Consider the following 6876-nt stretch of genomic DNA (forward strand, 5'->3'; position numbering starts at 1 on the left):
TAAGATAAGATCCCGCATGCTGCATGGCAAAGTCAAAAAACCACCCCCCAAAACAAAAAAAGAATCACGTCAGGTAGCTCCCCAAGCAGCAGTGAAGTTGGTGTGTCCTAGTGTCTTGGCAATACATGGGTTGTCTGACTGCTGTGCTCACCTCCGAGGAGAGGAGGCAGGGGCTGATGCAGTCTCGCTTGTGGTTAATTATATCCTGCTCATGGCTGCTCAAATGCTTAAAGTGTGTCTTATGCCCACTCGGTGGCAAGCCCCTTGAGGACAGTGAAAGGTCTTGCCTTTGCAACCTCCACTGCCTAGCATGGCACTCATATAGGATCTCCACAGGGCAGACAAGATGAGGGACCCAACTGTTGGCCTGAAGGTGAGCCCTCTGACCCATGCCCCCAGCATGGTGGCCTCGGGCCTGGTGGGCTCCACTGTTTTCTGTTAGTGTGCTAATTTGTCCTCCCCAGAGTGGAAAAAACAGGAGGACGACTGACAGAGAAAACCCTCATTTGAGCTGACTTCTTGTGGGCTAAAGAGCGGTTCCCAAGCCAACGCAGCGTCTCCTGCTCCCCTTTGCCACTCTTGAATGTAGGCAAGTCTTTCTCAGCCAGAAAGCCGATGTTTATAAAGAGCTCAGGAGGCAGCTTGGAAAGAGTATAAAAAGCAGCACTTCCTCCGTGCCCCCAGCCAGCAAGATGCAGGCATCAAGTCTGACCCTCTTTTTCTGTCCACACTCACACAGCCTTAGTCCATCCATCCTCACCCTCCTTCCTTCTCTCTCTCTCACTGAGGTTCCCTTTCTCCTGTACACACAAGACACACATAAGAAGGATAAAAATGCAAGAATGAGAGGTAAAATGGGCATAGCCATACATGCAAAGAGGCCAAAAAAAAAAAGGGGGCCGCATGCTTCATAGGCAGACAAGGAAACCTTAGGGATGACAAGAATATTCTATACCTTGATCTGGGTGTTGGTTTTTCAGGCTGTACACTTAAGATCTGTGCATTTTCCTGTATGTAAATGGATACCTTATACCTGTTATCATGCGGGGGGTGGGGAGGAAGCAAGGAGACCAAAAGGTAAAATGAAAAAAAACAAAACAACTCACCCTCAGGATCAGGTGAAAGAAGAAACTGAGGCTAGCTATGAAAGGGAGAGAAAATGAAGAGAAATAAGAAAGACTACAAGAGAAAAAGAAAATAAAAGGAAGCGTGGCTAAAAATACAAAGCAAATGAACATATGTGTCCACTGCCTCGCTAACCTGCTCAGCACAAAGAAAACAAGCAGTGTGGGCTCAGGGCAAGTGCTGACCGTGGAGGGGTCAATCCTGACCACGGTCAGCCTCTCAAGCCATCAATACTCATTAATCATCTATAGGTACAGCCTCTGCCCACGTGCAGGCCAGCCCCGTCTCTGGGCACAAATGGCTCCTGCCAGGCTGCCCCCGGCCAGGCCTGCCCGCTCTCATTCCCACCCTGGGGATCCTGGCTGTCCAGCCCCCACAGTTCTCCTCTGGGAATCATGGCTTTGCCTTTGTTTGCTGGCCATGGAGGAGGGGCCTGCTGCCAAGCCCAGTGGAGCTTGAACCCAAGGTCCCACCCGCCCCCCTCGTAGAGTAGCACTCAAGCCCCTCCCGTCCCCTCCCGTTTTCCCGGGGTTCTGGCTGGCAGGCTGCCCAGCACGGCCTCACGGACACACACGGGCTGCGGCCCAGCTCCCCGGGCCTTGGCCCCCCGCCACCATCCCCTCGTAGCCCTGAGCCCTCCTCTCATGCCAACCCGCCGCTGCAGCTCCCCACCCTGCCCGAGCTGGGCACGCTGCCGCCGTCTCCTCCCCCGGGGCTGGGCAGCAGCTCGGGTGCAGCATCAATACCTTTGGATGAGGACGCGACACCAACTGGCACACCCTGCGTGTGCTTTCAAATCAGCCAGTGACTTCCAGATCCTGGGGGTCGGGAGCTTCCCTGGGGCAGTGCCCTCTGCAGCGGAGGGCATTTACAGGGCCAGCACGAACACTGCCTTTAAATCTCACAGGCGGCTTTTAACCAGAGTCGGGCAATAAACGTAAATGGCCTCATCTCTGTTCCCCAAACCGCACTCCCCTGCGCTGGTGCCTTGTTTCTTGTTCTAGTAAGTGATTAGAATCCTAGGGTGAAGCACACCAGTTCTTCCATAAGAAGGAGAATCTCAGCACCATCCGTTATTTTGGGGACAGTGAGCAAGCCACACGCTCTCTCCGAGCCTCAGCTTCCTCGTCTGTGAGATGGGAACGCGGACAGTACTGCCTGCGCTGCGAGGAGAGCAGAGGAGACAGTGCACACAAGGTGACGGGCAGCGCCGGCATGTGAACACTCATTAGGTTATCATTTTATTATCGGTTCACCTCATTACCTAAAAGTGGCCATGACTGTCTCAGATGCCCAACCCAGAGGACCCCCTCCTGGGCTCTACGCTCAGCCGCCTCCTACAAACCCAGCGCTGAGGCTGCAACTCTCACAGGGAGACGCAACCAGCCTGCCCATCCCAGGCCCCGGGTGCAGCCGCCGTGCTGAAGAGCCGGCTGCCTGGCCCAGCGCCACCCCCGCTAGGGCCTGTTGGGGCTTGAGTGGGCCACTCCCTGGGAGGAGATCCCCCTGCCCCACAGGGCTGTGGTGCAACCAGCAGGGCTCAGCCTGTCCCTGCCTCCAGAGGGTAGAACACAAAGTTGCCACTGTCATGCCCCGCCTCCAACACAAGTTCAGGAGGGGCTGTCTGCCTGAGCCGCGGGCCTGTGCCCCAAAGGGCCCTGGAGAGCCTGGGTAATTGGCCTGGCCGATGCCTGGCACCTGTCACCCCGAAGGGGCACAATTACTGCTCAGCAAGTCTCCCCTGAAACCACTGCAGCCACTCACAGGTGGGAAGCAGGCGTTCTAGGCCAGGTGAAACGGAAGGGTCTAGGGCAGAGTCTGGTTTCTAGTTTGGCTTATCAGACCGGAGGCCCCTCCACTCCTAAGCTCTCAAGAACCAGGAGTCTACCTCTCCATTTGCCCCCAGGTTCTTCCTTCTTAAATCCCACTCAGAGCCCTAGACCCCGGCCATTGCCACGTGAAGGGAAAGACCCAGCCAAGGCCCTTCCTCCACCCCAGGGAACGAGGCTTCCTTTCCAGAGGACCAAAGCGCTCCCCTCCCAAAGAGGAAGGGCTCTCTGACTTCTGTAGTCTCCCAGTCACCTTAGGTCCGCTGGTGGCTACGACTCTTTCTCCCAGACAGAGAGCCTTGCTCTTGGTTCCAGCACCGCCTGCGGAGAGTGGGCCTAGACAGGTGAGCCCATCAGGTAAGGGAAGGACAGGTGGGTTCCATTGATTTCCTGTGGCTCCAAAGACTGCTTTGATAGGATGGAGGGAGGAATGCATTGCTGTGGCGGTGTACCCACCTGCCACCCTAAAACAATGGCACCAGGAGACGACACTCACAGAAAACCAATGTGAGGGTGGCACCAAAGGTCCATGCTTGGACGGGGATCTTACACACCAGCTACCCAGGCCCGAGATTCCTGGGATGCCTGACAGCACCATTTATATGCTGGGTGTCAGGCTGGGGGATGCCACGAGGCTCTGTGTGGGCCCAGCTTGGCTCTAGCAAAGGAGGGGCCTTTAAGGGACCTGGACCTGGGGCCTGACCCATCCAGTCCACAGGGACCCCAAAAGCCCCCTGAAAGGAAGCAGACCCACCTTGCTCCTCTCAAGCTCTCCTATGAATGCCGCCTTTCCTCTTTCCTTATGGCCTGTGAGCAGTGGAATGGAGAAGGGAGCCCCTTAACCACCAGGATTGGCTTCAGTGAGCTGTGAACCTCAAAAATGATATGCCACTTCTGATGAGGGGGAGCCAAACTTTCATCTGATTTCAAAAAGATTGTTGCCCTCCACCCACCAAAAAAAAAAAAAAAGGAAGAATAATTTCTTTGAGGTGTATTAGTCTGAAGACACAGGGAACTTTCAGAATTAGCCTTTATCAGGTAAAAAGAAATGATACCTTATTTAGGAGTAGTTATATAATTTTGACATGAATTATTTGGCAAACTATTCCACCTAAAGCAAAGTTGACATTTATAAGGCTAACATTTATTGAGCACTTGCTATAAGCAAGCCACAGTGCTAAGTTTTTTATTCCCAGTCATTTATTTAGTTCTCATAACAGGGTGAAACTGGAATTATGATATTCCCACCTTATAGATGAGAAATGGGTGCACAGAGAGGTTCAGGGACTTGCCAAGGTCACAAAAGCAGTAAGTCAGGACTAGGACCAGAAACTGGATCTGACTCCAGAGCCCCATGTAGATGCTCTACGTATAGTTAGAATTTCAACAAGGGTTTTGACTCAAGGTATAGCCACCCTCCACTTGTTAATATAAGCTGTTGTCCTTTTCTCCCTCTCTCCCTCCCCTCTTCTTCCCTTCCTTCTTTCACTCTCTCAACAAATATTTCTCCTTGCTGCCTGCTAAGCATTGCTGAAGTTGAAGGAAACTGACATGGTTCTGCCTTCACAGAGCTTCCAGTGCATCAAGATTCCTTAAATTCTTCTTTCCAGAGAACACCCACTCTTTTCCACACTTCTTTAGCCACTTTCACTCACTTATTCCTTTGTCTCCAACAAAGGGCCAACCTGGCAGAGCTCCAGAAGTGATCCAGGCTTTGCAGGCTAGAATCAGTGCTGTTTTCAACTCATTTCCAGAGTAGCTCCTCTGAGCTCCCTCCATACTCTGCTCAGATTTCCATTAAGGCACTCATGATGCTGTAGTGACATACCCATTTACACATCACATCCCTCTCTTCTCATCTCTTCCACAAGCTCCTTAAGTGCAGGGACTAGGCCTGCCTCAGGTTTTTAATCTCCAGCCCCAGTGCAGAGTTTGGAAAGAGCAGGCCCCCAGTAAATGTTGACTAAGTGAATACATGAGTTTTCTGTTCTAGCTGACTGTGTCAAATCATTTCCAAATGATTCATTCAAGTGTTCCTTCCCGGATCTCTTTTTCCACCTTCCCCTTAACCTTTTCAAAGGAAAGGCACCTCACTGATGTAGGAAGTCCCATTTCCCTGCTTTAGGGCAGCCAAAGGATTTCTTGCTCACACAGTCTCAAAAGATTTGTTGGCTTCAGAAGAGATGGTATTTTGGAAAGCTACTGAATGCTTGGCTCCTGGCGATTTATTTAGGGCATTGCCGTCAGAAACTACATTAAAGCAACAGCCCCAAGGCACAGGACCTATGCACCAGGGGAGAGAGGCTCTTTTGGCTCTCCCCAAGGCGCCAGCCTCCATGTCCCATCTTTAATTCACCTGCTGCCAATGTCCTTATCTTCAGATCACCCGTCACCAAAAGTCTGAGCCCCGGTTGCAAGGAGACAGACCCCAGATTTCCCTGAGCTTCCGCAATAATAACCGCCAGAGGAAACAGTCACAGCCTGGAAGTCAAGAGACTGGGTTCAAATCCTGATCTTCCCAACTCCCTGTCACCTTGTAATTTAACTTCTCTGGATCCAGTTTCTCCTATGAAAATAAGGGGGTGGGACCGGCTGGATTTCTAAATCCCTTCCAGTGCTAAACCATCTATGGGAAAAAACCTTTTTTTTTTTTAATTGTGTGCTTCCCTGTCCTTATGGCATTCGACCCTTACAAGAAACCTGTGATTCATAAGCCAAATGACACACTCACATTACAGGTGAAGAAATGTGAGCAGAGGTTGACGGCCTACCCAGGTGACCCAGGGCCCCTGAGTCTTTTTGCCAGACCGAAATGGCTCCAGAGAGGCCACTAGAGCAGCCTCATTTCCAGGACCCCAGCTTCCTTTCCCTCCTAACCCCTACATCCACTTTGTCACTCAGAGAGTAGAAGCTATGACAAAGAGCCTAACTCAAAGGTCATACCCACAACCATTCTGAGGAGGGACCCAAATCTTTCCCAAATTCCAAATGATCTCCCTCCAGGGCCAGGTTACCACCTCTCAGTTGCAGGTTTGGCGCAGAGGCCGCAGGTGGCCATGGGAACGTGGGCCCAGCCTCCTGCGCTGCCATGACAACAGGCTCCCCCCGTGGCAGGCGCGGGTGCCCATCAGAGCGTGCAGGTGGCGCCCTCTTGGGAGAGGGGCCCCGCGGGAGGGGGGAGGGGGAGGGCAGGGGCGGCGGCTGCCTCAGGGTGGCCTCCACTCGGTCCGTCTTCTCCCGGGACCGCGGCTCCCGCCCGCCTTGTGCCTTGCCCCTACCTGAGTGTCACCGGCCCGCGTGCAACCGCCGACCACGACAGGGTCACTTCCGCGCGGCGGCGTGGCCCTTCTTCTCGGGATGTCCCCAAACTCGTCCCTGCTTCCAGGCTGGCCCGACGCACTCCCCTGCGACCCGGGATGTCCCCGCAAACACCCTCGGTTTGGCGCCGCGTCCCCGGAAATGCAGGGCCGCAGCTAAGCCCCGCCCCGCCCGTGTTAATGGAAATTGTCCAGAGGCGCCCTCCGGGCTCGCCTGCTGTCCAGCGGCCCTCCGCCTCTGCCCCCGGGCGTTGATGGCGACACTAGGCTCGCTGCTAGTCCCAGTTGGGACCTGTCCCCGCGACGGCTCGGCGGCCCCCTGAGGCTGTGGGGCCTATGGGGCCGCCCCCTCCCCAACCTTGGGAGCCTCTGCCTGGCCTTACTTAGGCCCCGCAGGGGCAGTCTCACTAGCTGGAATCCAGAGGGCCGGGGTTGTTACCCTAGATCTGTTATTAAACCAAACTTGCGTCCCCTTACCTGCGCACGCATAGGAAAGCCAATTTACTGACGCAGGTCTACTACCACCCAACTGGCTGTGTTACCTAGAGCGAGTTCCTTAACCTCTCTGAGCCTCGAGTGCTTCATCTGGAAAGTAGGCCTCAGAA

The 6876-nt window shown here is 53.9% G+C and overlaps 1 protein-coding gene across 1 annotated transcript in view; it reads right to left on the reverse strand.

Moving 5' to 3' along the window:
- The window catches only part of SEMA4B (semaphorin 4B), a 36350-nt gene extending 29942 nt beyond the window's left edge, over window positions 1-6408 (reverse strand). Inside the window, exon 1 of the mRNA XM_057720004.1 lies at window positions 6233-6408. The gene's annotated coding sequence lies outside the window, so the exon portion shown is untranslated. The remainder of the gene's footprint in view (window positions 1-6232) is intronic.
- Between the last annotated feature and the right edge of the window lie 468 nt (window positions 6409-6876).

This window comes from Hippopotamus amphibius, chromosome 2 (assembly GCF_030028045.1).
Source record: "Hippopotamus amphibius kiboko isolate mHipAmp2 chromosome 2, mHipAmp2.hap2, whole genome shotgun sequence".
Lineage (NCBI taxonomy): Eukaryota > Metazoa > Chordata > Mammalia > Artiodactyla > Hippopotamidae > Hippopotamus > Hippopotamus amphibius.